We start from the raw sequence: 24,664 nt of genomic DNA on the forward strand, positions 1-24,664 counted from the left end.
ACGGAAAGGCGGCTCAGAAAGACTAGTAATCTGATGGCTTACAGTTTTTCCAATCAAACGGCTGCAAGCATGCATTGTAAACTGTGTACCAAACAGCACATGAGCTGGCACAAAAAATAAAACAACAAAAAAGGGACAAATACATACTTCTCAATCCCAAGGCTGGTTAGATGTCAGCTGTATGCGTCCTTTAATTTCATGGCCACAAATACGCAACTAAAGGCTTCAACAGGCCTCAGTGTTCACCAAGACTACTTAACACTTCTGTGCATAGACAATTAGATAAATAGATCAACTGTTTTTTGCAAAAGAGAGACAAAAGTCACACCCAAAATCAGACACCTGTTTTCCTCATCGCTTGTAAACCAAAACTATTATTATTACTAATTGTTCTGCAGAATTCACTTCTTAGCACCCATAGTCATTTTGCAAGCTCTAGCTCCCATCGCGCAAACACAAAGACACAGTTGCTTACATTTTCATCAGATGCATCCAACTCGAAACTGCCAGTACTTGCTAATCACTTGAACTTGGTGAAACCAATAATATGCATAAGTGCCTACTAACCAGAAAATCCTAGTTGGTGAAGATAAAAAAAAGGAAAAGCACCCTACTAATTGCCCAAAGGATAAATATTAATTTGACTGATGCATTTATCTGTGGAAATATTTGAATTTATACGCAACCAGTTTAGTGTATAAACTTACATTAAACATCTGTTACCAAACAACCTTCTGGAATTTTGCAGTTTGGAATCCAGTTCATGTCATCATTAACATCTATAGTACATCATAATAAACTGTCTACAAATGTACTGAAACAGGAGAAAAAAAAATCTAATCATTTTTTCTCACCTAAAGACCATAGTCCCATTCAGTTTTTGTCAACTGACAGAAAGAGATTCACAAAATCACAAGTCAAAGGTTCACCTGCATTACATCAGCATTGTAATCATCACCCTCAGTGAATCTTTTGTTATTCAATTACGTGTTTTTTGGAGCCTGTTTAACATGTTCACAAAGCAAAACCTATTTATATTTGCATGTTTATTGAGTGCAGTGTTTTGTTGTCTGTCTGGGGTTAAAGCGTAGATGCTGGCACCTCAGCAAGGATTCATAACCGGGAAGAGTAATAAGATGACATGTTTTCAGTCTGTCATTCTTAGATTTGGGCCTTTGTTTCATATTGTTCAGGAAATCTAGCGGATGTGTGACACCCTTCTGTTCCATGTTTAAGGGCTTACACAGCCTTCATCTTTCGATGATTCCGGTTCTGTATGCAAAGATCCTTTATGTGAGATATGAATTAGTGAGAAAGAGGAGCCTGGAGCGTAACCGCTAGCCAAATGCATCATCAGCACTTGAAATAGAGAGAGAGGGGGTATGTGTGAGCGCGGGAGAAAAGGGATAAAGAGCTTGGCTGAAGCTCCTCCTCATTGGCACAGATCAATGATTCACGCCACTGCCCACCACAAGCCTGCAAATGAGGCGTTAAGTGTAGTGGTCACTGCTGCAGCCAGGGAATATACTGTTTGCCTCTTTTCTCCTTCTACCCTTTCTGTCCTCTCTTCATCTCTCCTTTGCTTCACGTTTCTATCAGCACAAGTCGGGTCGAGGGTCAGCTGTGGTACCCGCCAAATAGCAAGTCACCTTCAATGCAATTCATCAATGCAGCATTAATGTGTGTGATATATATAAAGTTATCTAAATGTATATATCGCTTGTTGTTTTTCATTAACGCAATCATTAATAACATCTGTGAACATCAACAGTTTACATTTTTTTTTAACAATAAAAAAAAAGAAAAATCCTGCTTGGTTAAATAATATATAAGATAATATTTAATAACATTTTATGAAAATAAAATATATAAAAAATAAAACAGAATAAATCAAATTAATGCAATACACTTTTTATTATATTGATTAATTTGATTATGGATTAAATTGGCACAAATAAATTGATTATATAAAATCAATAAATGAAAATGTTTTATATTTTACACTTGTTAGACCCCATTGGGGCAATACATATGTGTATATAAGTGTGTGTGTGTGTGTGTGTGTGTGTGTGTGTGTGTGTGTGTGTGTGTGTGTGTGTGTGTGAGAGAGTTTTTTACATGCAATGGTCAATTTTCAAAAGATATGATTTATTTAACTGTTCTACTTATTCCAGCATAATTGAACAAATGTTAAGGAAGTGGTCAGCGGCTAACGCTAGCGGTATGTATATTCTTTAGCGTTTTATGTCTAGCTTCAAGAATTCCTCTTAACATTGTCTCCTCACAATTCCACTAGAGCTGTGGATTCTTTAGCATTTTCATGCATGCACAAAACAAATCTTATTTCCGGTATGATATGAGTGATTAGCCACAGTAACGTTGGGCTAACTCTACTTTCTTTTGTTATATCCCTTTGTGTATATTTTCAAGTTTAATAATAATAATAATAATATAAAAAATGCTCTCAGAGTACGAGGCGGAGACTAAACAAACTTGCGGTCTGCCACTTAATACGTTCCTGAGGGAACTCAGATTTGAATTACCGTTACACCTCTAATATATATATATATATATATATATATATATATATATATATATATATATATATATATATACACATACATACATACACACACACACACACACACACTTACACACACACACAATTTATTTATGTGTTTGAAAAAACTCATTAATGGCAGCAAAAAAAATTACTTTTGTAGAAAAACACACAACCCCTCTAATGGAGATCATAGGTAAGTTATGAAGAGATGAGTATGGAGACACTTCAGAAGGATTTTGGAATGTAATTTAATTGCACATGGATTCCATAACCTTAGTGCAAATATCACTGTCGCCTCTCTGTTAAGCCAAGCATATGTGTGTGCCTTGGCAGCATCGTTTTTAAACGGTGCAGATATTCTGCACATATTCTCTGTCTGTCTGTCTGTTTCTCTTTCTCTCTCTCTCTCATACACACACACACACACACACACACACACACACACACACACACACACACACACACACACAAAACAGTGGTAAATGATAGAGATGCACCGAAAAAGTGGGCATTGTTGACACATGGGTTGAAGTGACAGTTGAAAGGCTGAAGGCTGATGTGTATTTTTTATTATATTATATGAACTATGTTTAAGTCATCCAGCTGGAATGTAACATAAGGCAATTAAACCTGTTCTCGCACAGCTGCACTAGTCATTTAACTATATTAAAAATGATGCAAATACATACTACACGTTGTTATACACAAAACTGAAATGCTTTACAAGAAAAGCTTTTATAACATTAACTAACATTAAATATATTACAAATAAAAATTACCAAAATAACCTGTAGTGTGATTTCTATTGTAAAATGTACTGTAAAAGGTTCGTTCTCTCCAAAGATCTTTACATGAAAAGCTCAGAGGTTAAAATACCTTCATCAGTTGTTTTGAAAAGATTGACAGTCCATTCTTCCAATTCAAATTCACCACAGCACTGCAAGGGGGGGGCTAATCAATGACCTAAATTATAGACACATGGACAGACAGAGAGAGAGAGAGAGAGAGAGAGAGAGAGAGAGAGAGAGAGAGAGAGAGAGAGAGAGAAGGAGAGACACAGAGATGCAAATTAACATCAGCAAATTACAAACAGGAACAGATACTGTGTTATAAAGGTGGGGAGCGTCCCTTCAATTTACACAACCCACATAAACACCGTTGACTCAAACAGTGAGGAAAAACACACAAAAACGTGATGAAATCCAACCACAAACGTTGATTTGAACTGTGACAAACTGATTCCAGAAGTTCTCAGAACGACCTAAATGCATCTTAATACTTGTCAACATTAAATTTTTTTTTTTGTGTCCTAACAGGAAGCCCTTCTGACTACAGTGATATTTATGCGTGTAATAATCAGACTAAATATGCACCGCAGTTATTACAACAAATGCCAAAGACTCGCAGGCCAACTCATAACTATAAACGCTGTGTCCACAAACTGCCAGTCGGAATTCTTCAGAACGCCATCAAGGGGGTTAAGAAAGTGACATGCAGCCTTCAAAAATCTGCATAGCCAGTCACTTGGCTAGATTTGCATAATAAAATGTCCCTCTCTGTGGTCAGCATTTTGTAAAGTGCTCGTATTTAGACAGGACAAAGTGAGATGAGGTAAAATCTGCAGTAGCTACTTATTAAGCTGATCTGTGTCTTGAGTCTTAGATCATGGCATCAGACGCTCCCAGGTTCTTACCACATTTCAGATCCCAAAACAACCTTCCCACCAAGAAAGCGGGCACAAAAAAGCAGCACCTGCCGTCTAATTTAAGTGAGTGGACTTGGGGGGGAAAAGAAAAGAAAAGAAAAGAAAGAAAAAAACAACCTAGCAACATTACGAAGGGATTACACTTGCGAGTAGAGGACAGATCTATGTCATCTACGTTCAATCTATTTCCTGTTTCAGATAAGAGCCGGCTGATAAGCTGTGTTCCTCTCATTACAATAGGGGAAAATATGCAGAATGTGGGTTTTCGGATATTTATGACTCAGACATTACAGACTTAATGTGGTCCATGGACAGTGGGGGGTGGGGGGTTGGTTTGAGGGTGGAAAGATAGAGAGCAATAGGAAACTGAGAGAGGGTAGCGTAGAATGAGGAAAGGGAAGATGGGTCTGAAAAGCAAAAAGATTTACAGAACAGGTCACTATTTTATAACACTTGATTAAATATACCTGTGAGGACCGTTTAATAACACAATGAACAACAAAATATAACCTTTTTGGCCCAATTATTTATTTATTTTTAAATGAATGTGGTTTACAAAAAAAAAAAAACTTTTTTTATGAGGCCCAGCTTGTCAAAGATGTCAAAACTGTCAGATATTTAGACATCAACCCCTCAGCAAAGATATAAACACAGACACACACAAAGCATTTAATCAATACATTTACAAATATATCTTGGACCCACTGGGAGCTTACAGAACATTATATGACCAATTACTGTATTGTCAATAACGTGGCAGGAATTAACACATAATATACCATGCAGAGGGACACAAAATAACCTGTGATGTAGAAAAGGCACAGTTCACATATAAGAAACTCTGCTCGTTCAGCATTGTGCTATGTTTTTTGCATAGCAGCTGCTCTTCTGCAGCATGATGTCTTTTTCTAAACATGTGGTCTTAATCTGCCTGCTTTACCTAAACTGCCATCCTCGTCCATTTACATACATAAAATCGGGAGATGCTGTATCATCACTCATGATGTAATATTGTGCACATTTGTAATCAACACCTGGAGTTACGTGCTCTTTACGATAGTTTAACTATTATTAGTCACTTTTATTGCCACAAAACAAAGCCTGATGATACAAAATAGCATGATTATATATGGAAACCTTTTTCTCAGATCTCTGATCCTAAAGTGAATCTAAACGAGTGCTTTATGAAACACAGGCACATCTGGAGAGTAAAAACCACATAAAGATAAAAGACACAGCCAGTACTAGTATTACAGGGTTTTTTAACAACTGCTAAGAAGCATTTTCACTACTGAGTTCTCTTTTTCAGAACTCTTCACCTGGGTAGCGCAGCCCTCTATTTGAAACAAAACAATGACCGATTTTTTCCTTGCTTGAATACAATAGAAAATTCAGTGAACACAATTCTCACATTTCTCACAGTATGTATTGCAAGTTACAAAATAACTCTTAGTGTCCAAATATAAATAAACCACATTTCACACTGCTAACTCACACATACTATATTGGGCAACAAATCAAAGCCACATAAACATTCTTCAGCTTTATTTCCTACACAGTGAAGTTAGCCAATATATTTGTACTGGTTTTCAATATTTTTCTGTTGTTGATCAACCAAGTAAAAATTAGAACTGGAGTAAAGTTACAGAGCCAAAAAACAGTGGTAAATGTTTGATACTACTATTACTGTATATACAGTATTTGTATGACTGAGGATCTGCAAAAATGCCAGCCATTCCTCTGAGGTGATTGTGTTGCATGTGACAAAGTATTCTGGTTACAAACACACTAGTGTTAAAGGTTTGTGTATAACGAGTTTATTTTGAGATTTTGAGTTGAGTTTGCAATGTTGTGATTGCTGTAATGCATTTTGGGGCATTAAATGAACTGTTGTGATAAACTGCAGACTGCTGTGAGAAAAGTTCTGAAAAAGTAAATGCTGAAAAGTGGTTGTTAGCAGTAAAGAAAAAAAAAAAAGAATGTACAGTGTAAAACACATATAACCCCCCACACACATACATCATTTCATCTAAAAGAGTTTAATTTAAAAAAGTAAAAAAGCAAATGCCTTTCACTGGAATTATCCAAATAAAGAAAGTTAGCTCTAACATTTAACGATAAACACTTTCCAATATACAAATTTTTTTGGTTGGATTTTTCTGAAAATCACAAAATCGAAAATGTTAAACGTTCAGAAACATCTGATAAGCAGTGTATCTGGCCATGTCCGAGTTTGCTCACAAATCCAGGTAGCAGAAGGAACCCTACAAAACACGAAATCTACGTTTCATCCAGTAAATCACATCGTCTCTTATCATCCGTCTCACAAGGCAAACATCGGACCATCGGGCACTGAATAAGGAGTATAGCTCAACAAACAACCCTCAAATGACCCCTTCTACACAGTCCAATTATAAGAGTGGTGTTTCCAGTGTACACACACTCCTCTCTTGACCTGCTGGTACAGAGAAAAAAAAGGCTGGAGAAGAGCTGTGATTTACAGGCCTTCCCTAAGACCTGCAGACAAGGTTACAGGGTCAGCACAGACATTAAAAGGTCAGTGTGTGGCCCACTTGGGGACAATTACTCGTGGTTGCGGCTAAGTGGACACTTGATTGAATACGGTGGCGCTGGGAATGCCGCAGCCTCGCCGATACCACTTCCCAGAGCCATTTAGAATAAAAGACCCCATGTGATAAGCTCCCTTTATAGCCCAAATTCATCTTCCTTTGCACTTTAGGAAGGATTTAAAAAAAATTGTGATTGAGGGTTATTCTCCAGATGAGGCAGTGACGAACATTAGTGTCAAGTAATAACGTTGAGTAGCAAACACAAGGTGAGCAGGAGGGATGTTTTGTGGAAATAACATGGCAGTTAATCTCAGTGCGGGCTTGTTTTCTTCTCATGCTGAGTGTGTTAAGAAGTGTTTCTTATCTGACGAACTCCATGGCAGGTTACAAGCTGTGACACAATTAAATGTGATACAGAGATACACATGATATTATTTCAGTGATGCAGGCTGCGTAGGTATCCAATTAACACAGGTAGAGTTTGTAAAGTCTGAAATACTTTATGCTTTAGCATACTAAAATTGGACTCCAAAACCAAAGACGAAATCAGACTGGCATAACTCCTAATCACTGCAATCACAATACACCACATCCACCCATTTCTCTAGCTGTCACTAAAGGTGTAAACTAATGTTTTTCTACATTGGACAACTATGCATTTCCTGTATATCCAAGTATATTAATAAATCATAAAAATGTGTATATGTACTTGACAGCTCAACATGGATCATTTTAGCACTCAAAAAAGCTCCTCCCCTGCTGTTTATGCAATGTGTATTAGAAAAAAAAGAAAAGAAAATTCTATGGAAAGGACATGATATGCAAAGTCAACAGATTTTCTGTGCAAAATGGCATGGTTGAAATGAAAACTGAAATGTGTACGTGTTTCCTGTAGAATGGTTGCAAATATCTGCATTTTCAGGAAACAAATGTCACATTAAAAGATTCTCACTTTCTGACTCATTAATGAATTCACACTTACTGTTGCCGAAAGTGGCAACTTATATTCTTACATCCACATAAACATACTTTGGGCAGAGATAAAATCTTTGAACATGACTGCTTATGCATTTCCTGGCTGTCAAAAATAAATCCCCACATGGTGCCTCCTGAACACCCTGGTCCAGCAGCTGCATGCTGATAAATAGGTATATTTCTCAAAACCTGAAGCCCAGTGCACAGCAGCAATGCCTCGAGAAGGCCTAATATAAAGACAGACAGAGGGACGGAGAGTGGAGAGTGAAAATAAGAGCATCAGACAATAATTGTGAAAAATAAGACAACGAGAGAGCTAACCAGGCAAAGTACTCCCCAAAAAAGTAGAGGGGGGCAAAGAAAAATAATAAATAAAACAAAGTACCCTGTCCATATCTTCTATACCTACACCACATGCTACATGAACTAACAAAGTAGAGACGGAAAACATGTTTCTCAATGTTGGCTATACTGGACTAACTTATTTCTACAGAACCCTTTTGACCTTCAGAAGTTGAGAAAAAATAGTTTCATCAACCTCCATTATTTTAGTCTCATACACATATAAATGTATATATATATATATATATATATATATATATATATATATATATATATATATATATATGTATGTATGTATGTATGTATGTATGTGTGTGTGTGTGTGTGTGTGTGTGTGTGTGTGTGTGTGTGTGTGTGTGTGTGTGCGTGCGTGCGTGTGTGTGTATACATGTGTATATATATAATTCTTAGGCTTGTGCAGAACAAATCATGATGTTTAAGTTGTGTTAAATTTATATGTGTATAAGAGTGAAATAATGGAGGTTGATGTGTATGAGAGGATGTAATCCATCCTGGTGGATTGTAAAGCATCCCAAACTGATGTTGTCAGATTTCGTTTTCCTCACACAATCAGAATAGGTTATGGGATTTGACAAATTACAAGTAAAGTAAAGTTTGAAGTAAAGATGTTCTGTAGACGTGACTTGTCTCAAAACTAGCATATTGACAGTAGAGGAGTATAGGAGCTGAACATGAATTTGGATTTGAATGTTTTTTGGCAGGAAACTAACATACCTCACTTTTACTGAATTGCCACTAATATATTAATCGTATATACATTTATCTCACACAGGTTAAAAGTTTATCACACAGTTCAAAATGCTTTGCTTAAAAGTTTCTCTTTAATATCTCAGGAGATTTAATGGGGATTCTCACTTGTGGTTCATTTACATACCAGATTTGTCAGGAGATCAAAACCAAGCTGGATGTGAGAGCAAAAATCTATCTATTTAACACACACAATTTCCCACTGTAACAACTGCGAGATTACTAAATGACGTGTATAAAAAATGGTTCTGTTGAAAATTAAGGTATTTTCAAGTGCTTAAAACTAAAATACTGAAATATAAACCCCAGCCTATAATATACAAAAAAAAAACGAGAACAGTAAAAACTACGCTGTACTTGTCTTCAATATACTTAGACATTAGTATATCTGTAAATCTCTTACAGTAAACTGATACATTTGAAATGAATTTGAATGGGTGGCAAATCTGAGAACAGAGCGAGATGATGTTGAGGTCTCTGCTGAAACTCAAGAGGAAATGTGAGATTACTGGCACGTTTTATGTCAGCAGCAAAAGTTGAGACAAGGAAAAAATCTCACATTTATTTCCATCCTGCCTTAAGATAAAAAGAAGGTCTCTATAGATTTATTTTTGTTGGCGGCCTAGGCGCATATGCACTTTGGAACGCATTTCTGTTCATACACTGACACTTAAGTGCACAGTTTTACCTAAAAGATGGTTATCTTCAGGCCTGCATTTACTCTCAATGAATGGTTCTCAAATGCTCCGAAATTAAATTTAACTTTCTATTAAATGTTTTGAAAGGGACACTTTAACGGTAGCTAAATGTATTAATTGAGTAGATAATCAATTTCACATTATGCGTTTAAGATAGATCGCTAATCTAACCATTAGCATTACCTTTGTTCTGGTAAAAACATTTGGATGCCTAGTTTACCAAACAAACCTTGCCTAGCTTACCACTCACTGTTTAAGCACATATGCAATTCTGTACCTGACTAAATCAAGATTGTGCACAGAAAAAAACAGAATAAGTTTTTTGACGCACTTGTGCTTTGCTAAGAGAGCACAGGAAATGATTTATTATTATATTTTTATAATTCTTATTATTTAAAATATATCTTGAAGAATATTTGTACATATGTGGCAAAATATTAGCAGATTTGTGTATGCTAACCAGAGGCTGAGCAACAGGCACTTGGTTGACCCATCACTTGTTGTTGGTGGAGTTATCCCCAAAGAAGTACTTCGAAACCAAGTGGGCATCAGGCAAGTGCCATCTGGGTACACTTATTTAATGCTGGCACAAGTCCCGCGGCAGCTCTGCCATGAAGCAGGGTGGAGGGTGTGGATGGAGAATAAATTGCATCATTTACTTAACACCCATTTACCGATGTGGCCATTAAAAAGCCATGACTATATAATTTGGTTACTTCAGCTGCTGGTTGCTGCCGTCAGCCAAATTGTATGCTGCGCGGGTCACAGGACTGATAAAATGGAGAAAAGGGAGAACCATGTTTTTCAAGCGTGTTTTAACAAGTCATGATCTAATTAAACCAGAACACCACAGACAGTTAACATGACTACTCTACTAACAAACAAGTGATGAATATTGTAATAACAAAGCCGAGCCTACTTTAATTGTTGTGTGTTGCTCGGGAAAGATGCCTTTGCTTGTTGATAACAGAAGTTTGTGTAGAAATTGGAAAGTCAAGGTGTGGGGAGGGCATTTAAATAAGCACCAGACAAACACACCCTCAAATATGGTGTGAAAGTTAGGCTTGTAGCCAACTGCTGAAAGACAGTTCTTTGACACGTTTGGAACTTGTTTATCTATACCCAAGTCTTAATGTTTACACTCTTCCCCTTTAAAATAATTTTTTTTATCTCAAGTAAGTGGCATTGCTTGTGAGTCATTTTGCTGTAATGTAGTACCAAAAAAAAAAACAGGCACCTGTGAAATGCAGAGCCCATGTCATGAACTCGCTTATCAGAACGAGAAGTGGGTGCAATGGCCAGGAAAGATGATACACAACCTGTTTACCTGTCAGAAGAGGGGCCTCAAGGTGTAAGTGGAGAAGATCAAGATGGACCAATTCTTCCAAAGCCCCTGCCAGAAGACTCTGAAATAGCCAATATATTTCTATTACAATAAAACAAAGATTGAATCACTTTTTAATGTCACTTCATGAGCTAGGGAAGCGCTTTCTGCACTTGTGCATGCAATTAAACCTGATTGAATCCCAGCTTCATTGTTTAATGAGAGTTAATTGTGCTAATCAAGCATCTCATATTAAGTCAATTTTAATTTGCACTGAAGGGGCCGGAGGCCTAAACACCATCAAAGACATCAAAGAAACACAAACTTTGCTTCAGCAAGCTGTAGGTAGCATATTGTAATCTTTAAAATGCAAAAAGGCTGATCATTTCATCATGATTAACAAGTTCTGTTACACAAAAGCTGTCAATATGTCAGTGTCAGGTTAAATCAAATTATTTATTTCCTTCTTTCATTAGTCACACAGTGAACTGATCAACACTTCAGATCACGTTTCAACATGTGATGAAAGCATGTCCAGTGTTGCCATGTCAGTCACTGTCAAACACGTGTACAAATGTTTAATGTCTTTTAAAAATTATTTAAAACATGATCAAGAGATTTCTTTCTAGATCTGGCATTAGGCTTTAAATTGTTTCTAATCACAGAAAAAGGGAGTTAAATGGGCTAAAACGTCTAATTAATCAAATTGATAATAATAGTTTCTTTTCGGCTTCTCCCGTTAGGGGTCGCCACAGCGGATCCTCCGCACGTTTGATTTGGCACATGTTTTACGCTGGATGCCCTTCCTAACGCAACCCTCCCCAATTTATCCGGGCTTGGGACCGGCACTAAGAGTGGCTGGGGATGGTTCCCTGACCGGGAATCGAACCCGGGTCGCAGCGGTGGGAGCGCTGCATCTTAACCACTAGACCACCAGGAATTGATAATAATAAAAATCGAAAATCGAAATTTGCACACATTTCTTCTTTTTTTAATCAAGCATTTGTCTACTACAACAGTATCTTATCTGTTTTCAAACATGATGTACTTCGGCTTTATTATGCTCAAATGCTTTTCAATGTTTGTATATTTTATTTATGCATTTATCATTTAATTATTATACAAAATTAAATTAATTATATATTGTAGATGTTTATATCTTCACAACTGAACTAAATGTCTGTGCATTTTTTAAACAGAAATTGTCAAAACAATGTTGTATTATATTTTATATTGATTATTTTAAGCATGATTGTCAACTTACCATCGGCAATTATCATTAAAAACAATACAAATGTTGATTTACACAAATTGCTTCATCTTTCATACTTAAATGCTATTGTTTATTTAATTTTTTTTACAGAAAGAAACAACCCAGCAATAATAGAGTTTTAAGAAAATTGGTATAAATAAATACCCTGGATTAGGGTTTTTTATTGTTTTATAGTTATAGTTTTATAGTTGTATATATATATATATATATATATATATATATATATATATATATATATATATATATATATATATATATATATATCATAAACTATATGTTTTGATTATTGAAAACTATAAAAAAAAAACTAATCCAGGGTGTGTGTATATATATATTCAATTAATCAGGAAAAATGAATTGTCCAATTAATCGATTATCAAAATAATCATTAGTTGCAGCCCTAGAGTTAATTTACCACAATAGAAACAGACAAATAAAAAAAGAAAGATGATCAACCATTAACGCAGACAGATTTTCCGTTGTATTAAAAAAAGAAGACAAAATTAATTCAGTCCCCTTAAAAAGTTTAGAAACTACAAAGATAATGCTTTTGTTTTTGCTATACACAGAAGACTTTTGTGTTTGAGATCAGCAGATAATGTGACGATAGATCAGAATTACAGATTCTATTTCCTGAGATTTATATTTCATGTTGTTAAACAATTTAACATCTTTTGTTTCAAGTGATCAAAAATATTGAAACATGATTTAAGTATATTTCTTGTTGGCCAGCTGTACCCTGTTAGATTGACTGTACAATAACTATAATAACTACTAATAACTAATTAATAACTACTAATAACTAACTATTAATAACAAAAAGAACGGATCTGCTCATGATCCAAAAGCAGTGTGGGCGTAATGTCATGCTTTGGGCTTTTTCTTATTATTCTTATTATCAAATAAAAGAAAAATGTTTGTCAATTCTATCTGTTACACCAATGAATCCAGTACAATTCGCAGAAACTTCCTCATGCAGCAAGATCATAACACTACTGAGCATGTAATTCACCCTGAAAAAAAGAATGTAAAGAAAAAACATTTTTCTCTGTAATCCGCTGGTAAAATGTACATGATTTCACAACAATTCATTCAGACGTATACAAGAGCAGGATATCAACACCTCAATCAGTAAGCAAACATACTGTATTAAAACGTAAATAATGATCCAATCCCCAGCTTTTTTTTTTTACTAGATGTTGCGTTGTCATGGCACCACAATAAACAATCAGAACTGTTTAGAGGCAGTTGGTGAGTGCTGAAGACCCAAACCACCTGGACGATGGCCCTTACACTATTACAGCCAGCACAGAAACCAAAAGGGTTTCCACACACTATGTGCAGTGCCCTGCTCGAATCCCTGGAGACCCTGTAAGCACCGTGTGGGCTGTGGCCCAAATCTGCACTAAGCACCCTTCATAGAATCTCTTTTCTCAAATGCTTGGTGCCAAAGCCAATTAGTTTTGTGATTAATTTAGTCATTAGCTTACTTTCAGCTGAGGGGATGTAGCAAAAAATAAATAAATAAATAAAATGTAAAAAAAGGGAAGCATAGTAAACTTGCTGGAGGAGCATGTCTACACTAATTACAGCTTGTTTATTACAATGCCTCTGACAGGAGCATACGTTTATCAAATAAACAAGCAACAGCTAGTCAATTAAGAATATCCCAATTTCATCAGGGTTCAAAACACCAAGCAGTTCTGTTTCATGTATGACACCTAATATCATGTAAACACATACAAAAAAAGATGAAAGAAAAACTCTGTCAGATACAAATCCTTTGAATCTAACCAAGATTCAGTTGCAGGGGGGAAGAATACCTTGTGTATGCAATACTAATTAGCATAAGGTCATTCAAAATGGTTTTCTAATTAAACATTGTAATTGTGGACACATTTATATTGAGGGAAATAAATACACCATTCCTTCATTCAACATTCCTTCATCAGCTTAATTATATATGTTCTTATAGCGCACATCGTTTAAACAAATGCACTACATCAAACACAAAAAAAACCTCTAAAGATGTACACCGAAAGCACCTTAATCACCTAGTCAACATTAACATCTTTGTCGTTCTGTCTCTAACGCTCGCTCTGTGAGCTAGAGAAGCTCAAGAGCTCAGATCTCAGTGCTGACACCTTATTACACCCACTGCCGTAGCGCTATTTCAAGAGCGAATATCAGAACATTTCATGATCAAAGCAGAGCAAGTTCTCCTGTACCATGGGATGATGGAGCAGCCAAGTCCTGCCTTGTTAAACCTCTTTTCTGGGTGGGGCTCTGACTCCACATCACTCCGAAGGAAAAAAGTAAGGAGGATTCTGCAGACTGTGGTTTGGATGCAATAACGGTGTAACAATACATGAAATAGTACTGCAGAATACATTGTACAAAAAGGCCTCATAGAAATTAAAATGTTTTAAGCCACTTCTCAAACTAGAGTCTTAATATGTTCCCAGTGTGTGCTATAATACTGTAATAACCAGTACAACTACAATTTGGATTTAAAAGAAGAAGAAAAAGAAGCAGGTCAACATGCAGAGCTTTACAACTGTTACAAAAATAAATCCTGATTTAAGTTCAATATCTATGGGCCAAAAGTCCAAAAGCTGGACAAGCTCTTAAGCAAAAAATGAAAAAAGAGTTCAGATACATATGCCTGTTTCTGTCAAAACCAAACTACTGATGAAGTATCAACAGCATTTCCTAATAAAACAAAGAGGGCCCAAAAAAGAAGCCCTGCTAGTATGACGTGCCGGTCTGTGAACATAGAGTATGAACATTTTTTAATAATGTGTGTCTTTTTTTTTCCCTGGAAGGAAAGGCAGGTTTCATGTAACATCCTGGTGACCTCAGAGGCAGAGATTGGACGAAACTGATCCAGCACTCTGATCCCAGCTCAGCTGTCGACTCCGCAGATGGCAAAAAAAGGCACCTGGAATAATCACACCATTCCAACCTCTAATCCAATCAGTCATTCTCTGCAATCCAATAGTGAGACGCTGAGGGTGAGCTGCAACTCACATATCAGGATATCGGACAGAGAAGAGAAGCTGACAGAGAATGACCAAGAGAATGTTCCTTTTTTCCAGATTTAGTAGAAGCAATGACTATTTGTAATATATTTATTTCTATAAAGCTGCTTTGGGGCAGTGTCCCAAATAAAATTTTACTGAACTATTAATACATATATTAAGAGTAGTGATAATATATTTGCATACACAGATGAGAAAGAAATTACTGGCAGATTCTGGTTTTATAATTTTATATTTGCTTATAGTTTCTTATAGTTTTCAGCCTTTTGACTGGTCAATTCAATAGAGTGAATCTAAACCTCAAAAACTCAAAGCCAAAGACATGGAGATCTTGGACCGAAGGTGTCAGGGAAACTTTCAGGAAACTAAAATGTATGACTTGAATAAATAAAACAAAATATTGTTGTACACATTTAAATTACAGATAAACAGATACAATTTATTCATCCTGCAAAGGAAATTGTCTTTATAATTAATGCCTATTAATCCATAATTTATTATTATTTCAGTATTATTATTCCTGGCCGCAAAACAATTGTGAATTCCTCACTTCAAGGGAAAGCTTACTGCTCAACAATAAAGTTCTTCTGACTGATCACCGTTATCCCCTGCTGATAGGAGTGGTCTCTTTCTCAAGCACAGAACATGCAATATCCTTCAGAGTACACATAATTACATGACTGAACACCTTTAAAGATTTTAGACTGATAAAATACTAAGAACAGTACATCAGCAAGGTGCACTGAAACTGTTCTGGTGCACTATGGTGGCCCTGAACCTTACTATAGCACTTTTTTCCTATACTTTATCCCCTGTATGATGATTTCAAATGTCCATGCAGGCCTGAGGACCTATTTGTCCACCCTCATGATGTCCAGTGTCTATCTAATACAGTAGACCTGTACACTGTAGGTCAGCTCAGTGTACACACACACACACACACACACACACACACACACACACACACACACACACACACACACACACACATACAAACTCGTTAAACTAAAGAGATTGGCTGTACAATAATCTCTACTAATGCATCATCACTTATGCATTCAGTCTTTTATTTACAGGCCTCCGTTGTAGATTACTTAAGTCCTTTACCTTGTACTGTTATATAACGACAATATCTACCGCTCGCTCCTCTGAAATATTTAACATCCTGCAAAATTTCTGAACTTCATTTCTGGCTGATCTATAACCGAAAAACGTTCTGCGAAGTGAGGGCTGGAAAAGCAAGAAAGAAAAGTTCACTTCTACACTTCAAACCTGGGTCAGGCGGCGTTTGCCAAGGTCTGTTTCTGCATAAGTGAGCACACAAACCCCAGTGCCTGTTCAAATACTCTTTCTCTCTTTCTCGCTATCGCTCTCCATTCTTCCTCCAGAAACTCATGACAACGGCCGCAGCAGCGATGTTTGATCTTTGCTGTTTTCCTTAATCTGGGTTGTCAAGGTTTGCCCGTTGAAGCCTGTTTACTTCTCCAACAAAAATAGCCCCCCTTCTCCCTCTGCTTCTATCTCTCTCTCGCTCTCTCTTTTTTCCCTCTTTCTTCAAGACAATGACTAACCCCAGGCACTGAGCTTGCACTAGTCTTAAGTGCTAAGAGAGATGTTTTATTTTTCGATTTTCTTTATAAACAGTGTAAATTGTAATCCATTGCTTGTTTTGCATCGCATGCATTAATTATTTTAATCCAGCACTGAAACAAGGCTTGTTTACAGAGAAACCTAGGACCTGGTCAGAGAAAAAAAAAAAAGAAAATCGAATCTAAAATAAAGCCTATCGTCATTAATAATCGTTAAAATGTTAAAAATGTTAAAATCTCACGGAAAATAGAACATGTTGTTTTTCATGTCATAAAACAGCTGTTTTGCCAGTATATATATATATATATTCTGAGAACCCATACAGAAGTAGAAACACGACTTTTCAAATGAAAGTCAGGAAGAAAGGGAACTCAATCGGAAACGATCATGAGATTTCATGCGAGTTTATCCTGCCAGAGTAAAATCGGTTCAATGCTGAAGTGTGTATGAGGATTAGGCTCAGGTGCTGTACTACTGACACACTCCTGAGTCCGAGATGAAGCCAGTGAACTTTCTCAGCGCAGAGTCACGTCTCAGAGCAGACGCCTGAGATACTTTCGGGCTGAGAGAAGAAGTTTCGGGACTTGAGCGAATCTGCAGTTTACACACACACTCAAACACATACGAGGTTTAGGGTAGACAGCTTTGCACAGCACTGGACTGGATGGACTGAAAGCAGCATTAGAGTAGAGATCAGGGCTGAAGCGCGGACACACACCGCGGACGTGGAGCTGTGCGCGCTCGCTGGGACTCCCGGCTGAAGGGGAACACGTGGGGGGGGGGAGAAAAGCCCTCTCAATACTGCTGCTGCTGAGGAGGAGAATCTCCGCATCCCGTCTCGAACTGCTCCGAAGCGGACCGCGGAGTGGAAAGAAAAGCGTTTTATTTCACTTTACTTTACGCGTCTTGTTCTTGTTGTAAGCGATAACGCGCTCGTGCTTAAACCGAGCACGAGCGCAACGAACAACTCGCTAGCTCTCAGGCTAACTTTTGACCAAGAAGGAGAAAAAAACACCAGTCACTACGTATTCATTTTTTTTACGTTTATAAAATAACCCAATAGCGGTCTTTCGGCGGTGTTTTCACCCGGGGTAAATTGTTTGTCTGTTTGTTTGTTTGTTTGTTTGTTTGTTTACTTGTTTACTCGGCGCAACGAACAACAAAAAATCATCCACACGCTGCCAAACTCCAACCCGGGAGTAAATAAATTATCCACACACAAAAAGTATGATAACGAAACGAAAAATAATAATAATAATGAAGAAACATGAACTTACCGTAATTTGGGTGGTTATTTGCTATTTATTTTTTTTGTGATAATTTATTTAATAAGACGCGGCGGTTGAAACAAACTCGCAGCGCGGCGGCTCTTTGAACTCGCGGCTCGAGCTCGGGTGCGGGTAAGAAGCGCGTGCGAGAAAATCGCGGCGTGTAGAAATAACGAGATTACTCCGCTCTGGGGACTAGAAGTTTGAGCGGCCAGAGCCGCGATCTGCACCGCCACCACCACCACCACCGCCGCGTGGCTCTGACCGGAAAAATAATAAAGCGGCACGCTGGAGCAGCAACTCTCAACAAACGCTCTGGAAACTCTCACTACAGGAACTCGCCATCCTTTCGACCCTTGTTGTTTTTTTGTGTGTGTTCTTTAACAAACTTTAAACGCGCCTCGCCAGGGAAAGAGGGGGAAATGTCGCGGATTTAGATGTTGTTGTTGTTTGATTCCCAGCCCGTGACGTCATATCCACCTGCTGTAGTAAACAGCGCTCAGCGTGTGCGCGCGCGGGCTCCGAAAAAACGCAGTAAGGTAGTAAAGTAACTTTACAGTAAACTAACTTTTTAAGAGACATTGTCTCCAGTTATGCAGTAAATGTAAAAATGTAATATATGTTAAATGTATTTATATTATATATATATATATATATATATATATATATATATATATATATATATAAATACATTATATATATGTGTGTGTGTGTGTGTGTGTGTGTGTGTGTGTGTGTGTGTGTGTGTGTGTGTGTGTGTGTGTTACCTTTACTGCATAACTGCAGTAAGAAAGAATGTATGTATGTAATATATACAAAGAAAAATATATCATATACATATATTTATTTTTCTTTATTTTTCTTTATTTTATTATTATTATTATTATTATTATTATTATTGTTAGTATTATTATTTTTATTATTATTATTATAGTCATATAGACTCTAGTCATGCAAACTCGGCTTTCCTGACTTTTTATCCAATTAAACATGGCAAGCTGAAAAAGTTCAGCAGGTTCAGCAGGAGGACAAGCTCATGTACTAGTGGGAAAAAAAATCAAGCTGCCAAAAGTCACTTGCAATCTTTTAGTTTTTTTCACTAGATTTAGTTGTTGTAATAGTGTCTGTCTGTGCACCGTGGATTACATTCGTTTCACTCTTTCGCTCTATTTACACACTGCTCAGACATGAAAGAAAACCAACAACAACCAATAACTAATAAATCCAGTAAATGTATTTCCCCTATTTGCTGGCTTGAATGAATGTCAGCTAAGCCTACATGTGCTAATGTGATTTAACTATATATAAATTCATAAATTATAATATGTAAGTCAGTAATGATACATCTATACTACACTAGTATAATCCTGTGGTGGTTTGGTCATTTATACTCAGTAGTTAGTGGTAGTCAGATCTATATATAAAACCCTAAGTACACCAGAAAGGTTTGCAAATAAGCCACATATATTGATGAATGTATTTTCTACAGAGTAATACAGAGCATTTCTGATCAATTGCACTATAGAATGGGCTACAAGGCCAAGGTTTGTGTGTACAGAGCGCCACCGTGTGGATAAAGAGAAACAGTTCTGGCTTTGGACCACTGATTTCAAATCCAGAGAAATCCGCTAATTTATTCTTCCTGTAGATAAAGCTAAAATATTGGGAGTGATTAAAATGTTTGATATTAAATTCAACATGTGTGGGTTAAAAAAATAGCTCAGCCACTCATCAATTGTTGAAGCATCAGCATTGAATGGAACAACGCTGACTCTTCCTTCTGTTCAAAGCTGTCCACAATTTCATTTGACCAAATTTCTTTATATATTCGTCTAGTTTCTGCTGATTTTATGACCAGGGATTGGTTGTCAAACATTAAATGTTTAATATTTCCACACTTGGCTTTGGACTTGGCTGATGATATTGATTGCAGATATACCAGCACAGAATTTCCACATGACCATGCACATGAGAAAAATGGGTTATTTCAAATTTTAGGAGATTTAGAAAGTTTAACAGAATATATAAATAATCACCAACATCAATCAACATTATTGTGTCCAATTATATAGCCTATGGTAGACATTGGACTTAGTAAAAAATTCGGTATACCCAGTAGCAGGCCTAAGCAATTATATATCTAAATCTACTGGATTTTCCTCTTGGTTGAGGTCTTTCACCAAAACACAATTTATTGAACACCAAATAAATGCATCATTGTATCATAGTTTTGGGGTATTTCATGCAGCATGTTTATCTTTTTACATGTCCTCGCTCTGCATCTTGCGTCCATGCTGTCCAAAGTAAGGAAATAGAGATTTACTGCACCTCCTATAGCCTGCTAAAAATGTAGAAGGTGTAACCAGGTATATACAGATACAGTGGGGTCCCAATGTCTATTTAAGTTCGTTCCAAATCTTATAATCCTTTTTAAATCAAGTCTATCACAGATCAGAGTGTCTTTGAACACATGTATCAATAGAAAAAGATTAGAGATGAGATGAAGAAAATCTGACATTTTGAACAAGTGCAGAATCTTAAATATCAAATCATAAAGGTATTGTACATAGTAATTCTCCTTTTTTCGGCTGCTACCATTAGGGGTCGCCACAGTGGATCATCCTTCTCCATACCCCCCTGTCCTCTACATCTGACTCTTTCACCCGAACCACCTGCATGTCTTCCCTCACCACATCCATTAACCTCCTCCTTGGTCTTCCTCTTTTCCTCCCATCTGGTGGCTCCATCCTCAGCATTCTCCTACCGATATAACCCATGTCCCTCCTCTGCACATGTCCAAACCATCTCAATCTCACCTCCCTCACCTTGTCTACAAAACGTCCTACTGATTCCTGATCCGCATATTTGATTTGGTACATGTTTTATGCCCTTCCTAACTCAACCCTCCCCATTTATCCGGGCTTTCTGAGGGGCACTAAGGGTGCACTGGCTTGTGCAACCCTAATGGCTGGGTTAGTTATATAACAGTAATGATATTTATAAAATAAATGTAATAAATATAGAGGTAATACAAATTAATATGTTATCACATCACAGTTAATTAGTTAATAAAGTAATATAATAATGTGTGTATATTGTGTGTGTGTGTGTGTGTGTGTGTGTATATATATATATATATCAAGTCAAGTCAAGTCAAGTTTATTTGTATAGCGCTTTTCACAACAGACATTGTCTCAAAGCAGCTTTACAGAAAACAACAGTGAAGGTGAATGGTGTGCGTTTGTCCCTGATGAGCAAGCCGTGGCGACAGTGGCAAGGAAAAACTCCCTTAGATGATATGAGGAAGAAACCTTGAGAGGAACCAGACTCAAAGGGGAACCCATCCTCATAAGGGTGACATCAAAAGTTTGGTCATAAATCTTTCAACAATACAAAACAATTTGTGATCATCATAGATCCAGCATCAGCTTCTCCATGCCATGGCCTTTAAACACTCGGCATCTACTTCTCCATGATCATCCATAGGTCCATAATCTTCACGAGGTGGGACGTGACTGGAGCTGGCCAAACCTCAGGATGCCTCGGGATGGGGAGAGAAAGAGAAGCAGTGGAGAGGAATTAGCGTAGCTGCTGTTCATGATATTAACAGCACAAGTTGATAATGTGCATGTGATCAGATGTTCTGGAGCACAAGGTTGTGATGTGATGTGTGTGATGTGTGTTATGTGTAGGCTTTGCTAAAAAGATATGTTTTTAATCTGCACTTAAACTGGGAGAGTGTATCTGAACCCCGAACACTGTCAGGAAGATTATTCCAGAGTTTAGGAGCTAAATGTGAAAATGCTCTACCGCCTTTAGTGGACTTTGCTATTCTAGGAACTACTAGAAGCCCAGAGTTTTGAGATCTCAGGAAGCGTGACGGATTGTAGCGTGTTAAGAGACTGGATAGATACATGGGAGCCAAACCATTTAGTGCTTTATAAGTGAGTAGCAGTAGTTTGTAGTCTATTCGAAACTTAATAGGAAGCCAATGTAGGGACGATAAGATTGGGGTTATATGATCGTATTTTCTTGACCTAGTAAGAACTCTTGCTGCGGCATTCTGAACTAACTGAAGCTTGTTTATTAATGATGCAGGACATCCACCTAGTAATGCATTACAGTAGTCTATTCTAGAGGTCATAAACGCATGAACGAGCTTCTCTGCATCAGATATAGATAACATATTTCTTAGCTTAGAAATATTTCTAAGGTGAAAGAAGGCTGTTTTTGTAACTTGATTGATGTGATTTTTGAAAGATAAGTTGCTGTCTAAAATAACTCCCAGGTCTTTTACCGTTGAAACCGTTGTTTACCGTTGATATATATATATCTATATATATCATTAATGAGGCAGATTTTACATATCACTTTATATGTATCACTATGTGTCTTCTAATTGTTATATATAGTGTGAGTGATAAAGAAAGAAACAGTTATTGTTCGCAACATAATGCTATCTCTGTTTACTGTGTCTAAAATAGACCTAAAGCTATTAGGACTAAACTTTCATTGCATGTATATTTTTAGGATATTTTGCTCGAACAGTGTGTCCCAACCCACATCCACAAGTATTCCCCTGGGGCTAAGGTCAGAGATGTGAATTGGCAATTCAGACTTTATTACAACAACAGACTTTTTCTTGCATGGCTTTTATTAATGCAAGAAATCAGCATATCTGATACTTAAGAAAGTTTTAGAAATCAGTATCAGAAATAATAAAACAAAAACATTTTTAAATGCTAAAAAAGTGTAAAAAATAAAAATAAAAAACACATTAGAAATGATAGTTTAGTCATAAGCTACTGTTTGTTAAGCTTCTTTTGTGACAATTTCAATTGTTAAAAGTGCTATATAAATAAAATTCATTTGAAATGATTGAATCGAATGACATGGAATGACATGGAATTGAATTGAATTAAATTGAATTGAATTGAATTGAATTGAATTGAATTGAATTGAATTGAATTGAATTGAATTGAATTAAACAGCTGCTGCTGAAACTATTTAGTGTTGATTGCTTTATGGTATTGAATTTTTCTTAAGTCTGACCACAGAACGGTTTTCCACTTTGCTTCAGTCAGTTTTATATAAGCTTTGGCTAATTTTGGGCAGAATTTCTGGATCATGTTCACATGTAGCTTTTTCTTTGCATGATTCGCTTCTTTGCATAACGTTTATTTATGCAAGACATGGCAAATGGTGTTGACAGACAATGCTCGTGCAGTGATTGTCATTATAGAAACATGCCTATAGAAACATTTAATGCAGTGCCACCTTAGGGCCTGAAGATCATGGGCTTCCAATATAGATTTGTGACTTTTGTGTCCATACATTTTTTAGTCTTAATCTTTTGATGATATTACGTACAGTACCGTAGATGACGAGATATTAATAGTCTTCACCATCTGATTTTGTGGAACATTTTTCTGACATTGTTCCAAAATTTGTAGATGCAGTTTTTGTTAACCTCTGCCCATCTTTACTTCTGAGAGACTCTGACTTTCCAAGAGTCTCTTTTTTTTTACTTAATCATGTTACTGAACTGTTGCAAATTAACCTAATTAGTTGGAAAATGTTCCTCCAGCTGTTTTTTATTGTTGTTGTTGTTACTAAAAAGAGTTTTCCTCATTTCCACTTACTTTTCTAGCCTTTTGCTTGATCATCACAATTTATTAATATATATTTTTTTTTTTGTGGTGCGGCCATCTAATTGAATATTACCTTATTTACACATTTAAAATTTGTATATTGTTTTCTGGGTTTTTGGTGTCCAAACGTTTTCTGCATTGTGGTTGTATTTTATGAAAGCAAGAAATGTAACACTGCAGCTTGTTGAGCCCTGGGAGTTTAAGAGGTTAAGAAATTTGATAGATATTTACTATATGCCTTCCCGTGGGCTCACCACCTGCAGGAGGGACCGTAAGGGACAGTGCTGTGAGGATTGGGCAGCAGTCGAAGGCAGGGGCCTGCTTAGGCTGCTGCCCCCGCGACCCGAATTACGGATAAGCGGGAGAAAATGAATGAATGAATGAATTTACTATATGGCCAAAACTATAAACAACAATATGTAGTAGCTTGCGCTTTTGCTAATATAACAGCCTTCAGTCTCTGTGAGGGTTTTCCCACTAGATCTTGTTGCTTGGCTGTGGGGATTTAATATAATTTAGCCATAGTAATTTACTGATTTCAAATAAGAAGGACTGATACACAGCTATCATTCCAGTTCATCACAAATGTCAATTCGAGCAGATTTCAGTGTCATTTCAACAATACACATTAAAAATGGTACACAGTGAGAACACAGGAGAAACGTGCCACTTAAAACAATATAGAGCTATAAAGAGTTAAAACTAAGACATAAGCAGACCTACAAACAGGACTACGTAAAGTGCACATGTGCAAATAGTTTGTGTGAACAACACAACACAGTACAATAAGACAATAGCACAGGGAATGACGGTGCGTACACAGAGATAATTTCTCATTTTTAATGCAGTTAAACATGACAATGTCTTTTAGGGTCTCGCTTTGTGCGCAGGGGCAT

At 36.8% G+C, this 24,664-nt stretch overlaps 1 protein-coding gene across 16 annotated transcripts in view; it reads right to left on the minus strand.

Moving 5' to 3' along the window:
* Window positions 1-18,697, minus strand: part of foxp1b (forkhead box P1b) — a 164,954-nt gene extending 146,257 nt beyond the window's left edge. For 5 of the 16 annotated variants that reach the window (XM_083532784.1, XM_083532769.1, XM_083532768.1 and 2 more), the window contains exons 1-2: window positions 18,127-18,695; window positions 10,949-11,027 (exon numbers count right to left, since the gene is read on the minus strand). The gene's annotated coding sequence lies outside the window, so the exon portion shown is untranslated. Of the gene's footprint in view, window positions 1-3,439; window positions 3,527-10,948; window positions 11,048-18,126 lie in introns of all 16 variants that reach the window. The other 11 variants (XM_083532777.1, XM_083532781.1, XM_083532766.1 and 8 more) reach the window with 8 other exon arrangements.
* Between the last annotated feature and the right edge of the window lie 5,967 nt (window positions 18,698-24,664).

The sequence above is a fragment of the Silurus aristotelis genome (genome assembly GCF_946808225.1).
Source record: "Silurus aristotelis genome assembly, chromosome: 2".
Lineage (NCBI taxonomy): Eukaryota > Metazoa > Chordata > Actinopteri > Siluriformes > Siluridae > Silurus > Silurus aristotelis.